This window comes from Palaemon carinicauda, chromosome 38, assembly GCF_036898095.1.
Source record: "Palaemon carinicauda isolate YSFRI2023 chromosome 38, ASM3689809v2, whole genome shotgun sequence".
Lineage (NCBI taxonomy): Eukaryota > Metazoa > Arthropoda > Malacostraca > Decapoda > Palaemonidae > Palaemon > Palaemon carinicauda.
In genome coordinates this window covers 5,129,713-5,133,881 of record NC_090762.1, presented here as the reverse complement: position 1 = coordinate 5,133,881, position 4,169 = coordinate 5,129,713, and the positions used below count along the sequence as shown (strand labels likewise).

Below are 4,169 nucleotides of genomic sequence, written 5' to 3'. Positions count from 1 at the left end.
TAAAATATAAAACAAACATTCATTGCTTTATCTTCCATGTTTACAATATCCCTTATAACCTTACTATCGTTCGCATCCATAATCTATCTTCTCATTTTGAAAACATTTTTGTAGACTCTATTAAATGTCTTCATTCAAAACCTCTACAATCTGTCAACATCAACCATTCCACGCTTCATTAACGTTTTTTCTTATCACAACACTACAAAACATTGGCTTAAATTTCCTTTCGTCGACCTCCTGGGCAACTTTGTCAATGTAAATATAACACCCACCCGTCTACGATAAGTCAACTTATTCTTAAACAAGTTTAAGCGTCAACTGCTGTTTATACAGATTACTTCAAGAACTTATATAGAACGAAATGCTAAAATGATGAAGAAAAATGAAGGAGGAAAGATAAATATAATGGAAGTCACAGTGAACGATGAGCTGAGTTCCTGGATAGTAGTTTTGGTCTTGTACAAAATTGGAAGAGAGATAGTAGTTTTTGGTCTTGTACAAAATTGGAAGAGACTGGAAAGTTTTTTAATTCATTGAACATGAAATTATCGAGACAATAAAGTCCTGTTCTAGCATTATGGTGGATATGATAAAATAACAGAATATCAACATTTAAAAAATATAAGAGAGAATGTATGATGAATACTGAATGGAAATATGTTATTTTTTACGAATTTACTTAATTTCTTCCTTGTTTCGTCAATCATTAGAACATGTAAGGAAATGTTTGAACTTTGCATGTTTTAAGAGAAACACCTCTGTATACAAGCAAAAAAAAAATAATAAAACTTTAAACAACCCAGCTATCCTTTCCGCGATGAAGGAAATACAACCTTACGCGTATGATACCAAACTCGCACATTCAATCCACGTTTCCACGGGAATGCCCAGGAATGAGCTCGCCCGTGCGTTTTAACATTGCATGAACAAACACAGGTATCAGGATCTGCGAGAGATTAAACCGCAAACGCCGAGAGGCCGAATCTCGAAAGGAGATCTTTTATTCGCGAGATTTCTTTTAAAGGGAGCAGTTTGGAATCACGACTCCAGTTGGGAATATTGGCAAACGTCTCAGGACCTCTATCTTAACGTTATCAAACTTCCTCTAATTCAACTCTCGTGGTATTGCAATCTAATTTGGGGCTGGGCCAAAGGATTCCTCAAGGGTCCTTGGATATTGGAGAGATGAAGTAGCAGCACCTTCTCCGTCGAAATTTAGAGGGAATCAGCAGACAGACTGTGCAGAGATAAACTTTTTTTGGGGGGAGGGGAGAATTCTCTGATGATTGGGTTATGATATATGAATAATCCCATACGTATAACTACGGCCGTGTTTTAGGAATTAAATCCAAGGCATGATAATATTGCCTTTCCAAGTAAATATTTACTGTTGAAAATTTTGCGAAGGGCATTTATTTATCACTGATTCTTGGTTAATTTATTTATTTGTGAGCAACTTTACCCAAAAACTACGGCACCGATTTTGGATAAAGTACACCAAAAGTACTATAATTTACCAAAAGTCCAACTTAAGAAATTACAAAACATAATAAACAGAGGAGCAAGGACTGATGAAAGGTGTCCCCACCTAGAGAAAAGGATCACCCCTACACTAATTTGATTTACACCAGCTGCCAATTAAAGCAAGAATTGAATTTAAAATATGTACAATAACCCACCAAGTTATCAGAACCGGGCGTCCAAAATACTTGAGAGAATTGCTACATATTGCGCAGCCAACAAAATCGTGTCGACACGAGAATAGTTACAGATGGCTTCAAACTGTTGGGACCTAGATTTATGTCTACTTTAGGCTCCAGAGCCTTTAAATATGCGGCCCCGAGACTATATAATAAGCTCCCACGAAACATTCGAATGATTGAAGACATCAAGGCTTTTCTAGAGGAAACTGAAGACTTTCTTATTTCATGAGTCTTTTGACAGTGGCGATTTAACAGTAAATGAACAATATGTGACTTGAAAAGATAAATACTGTGGACGAACAAGGTAAAATGACTGTGGGGGTCATGTAGAGAGTGGGGTTCCCCTGCTGTATGGGACCGGAAAAGCAGCCATCAAAGTAAAGGAAGTAAGTAAAGTTACGCAGCAGTGCTTTGAAAATAATCTCAAAGTAAAGTTAAGGGCAAATGTTTTGTTAAGCTTATTTTTTTGTTTATGAACAACATTACGCAAAAAACTACAGCACCAATTTCGACGAAAACTTGGTGGGACATGTGGGATATGCCCCAAAGACAAATCCATTGGAATTTAGAGAAAATACACCGAAGCACAGGTACACAGTGGAGTTAAGAGCAGAATAAGGATGCTTGACGAGGCAAAGGCATGCTCTATACTGAGTCTGAGTGTCCCTCTACAATAAATTGGTATGTAATTGGTTTTAATTCCTCCTCCATCCCGCTGTACTGTAATTCATCACAGTCGGTCAACTACCCGGTTCTTTCGTTCCTTGGCTGTCTTATCTTACGTGCGACACGGGAGCTACCAAGTACATAACTATCTGCTTAGGTTAACAGTGGCACAAAGAATTTTTCAGAAAAGGACGCTAAGAAATATCTTCTCCATAACTATATAAATAAAAAATTACACACCCACACACAAGAGCACGATCACCAAGTTCGAAACCCACTGAATTAGATACACAGAGAAGCAAGGTGGAAGATGATATTCTTGAAGTGACGAGCCATTCGGACTCAATAGCGATAAAGGAAGAAAATATTATTGGCACTATCACCCATTCGTTTCTTTTAGCAATAATACATTAAAATGAAAAACTCAACGCCAACTGAATCCGCAATTGGACACACAACATCGTAATTGGACATCACAAAATTCCGTAGTTTCATTAATAAAAGAGCTATAGATGTTTTCACATTAAGTGCCAGAACATATTATTTACTTGATACCTGCATAACTCTTCACACTATTTCCAAAGGCTATTCACTAATTAACGGCAAAGATTGTCAAACTTTTGCCAATGATTATTCACAAGGTATAAAAGTCAACACATCCCAACTTGATTGCACCGACCTCAACCTGGTTTTCGGTCGCTTCAGCCTCAGTGAGATGAGGCAAACCCTCTCTTACACTAAACAATACAAGAAGTTGAACTATCTGCTTGTTTGATTGGTTGACTTATTTCCTGCTCCACTATGGCCCAACTTGCTAATAAAAACACCATACCTCTAAATAACTGATGCAAGTTTCTAATGATTGTTGTTTGGTATAATGTTAATATTGTTATCCCAGAGATTGAGACTAGATTTTTTACGATCGAAACTAGGCAATTGCGAGCTGTTTCTCCACGAACTAAATGGAGATTTCAATTTTGGAGCTGAAATTGAAATAAAATCTAAACTAAATCTAAATGTTCAACAGACCTATATAATGACTAATGATTTCCTGTCAATGAGATACCATTCACAGAACTTGTAGTTTTATTTGATGGTAAACTTCCGTTTCGTAAAAGACGAACTTCCTATTCCGAGAAAACTGATAACAAGTTTCAACAAGGACCCGTGGCTAAGTGGTACAGCACTCCATTACAATTTGGAAGGCCTATGGATAGCTCCCAACTTACCGCCCGCTATTTCTTCTAGCAGAAAAAGGGTGCCAGATTCTTAAGGAATCAAAAACGGGGGGGGGGGGAGGTGGATCTCCTAACTTTCCCAAAAATACCTCCAGATATGCCTCAAAGCACGCACACACACACACCAACTACAGTGGTATTTATTATCGAATTCTACCTTGGGAATGTATGTCCACTGGAAATACATTTATAACAGCATCTAGCTGGGCAGAGATTCAAACCTATGCCTCTTAGCCGAGACCATGCCTGCGAGGACTCTACCAATCGGGCTATCAAGAGAGATGTAAGTATATGACAAGTTCGAATCTCTGCCCAGCCAGAAACTGTTGTCATAAATGAATTTTAAGTGGATATACATTCCTAAGGTAGAATTCGATATCAAATGTTATTGCGGTTGATATTTACTTTGATTAAAATCAAGAGTGCTAGTGATATATATTTATACATATATATATATACATATATATATATATATATATATATATATGTATATATATATATATATGTATATATATATATATATATATATATATATATATATATATATATACAGTATACA

At 36.7% G+C, this 4,169-nt stretch overlaps 1 long non-coding RNA gene across 2 annotated transcripts in view; it reads right to left on the bottom strand.

Moving 5' to 3' along the window:
• LOC137630078 (uncharacterized) overlaps positions 1–4,169 on the bottom strand; it is a 41,236-nt gene that overhangs the window by 19,174 nt on the left and 17,893 nt on the right. The window lies entirely within an intron of this gene.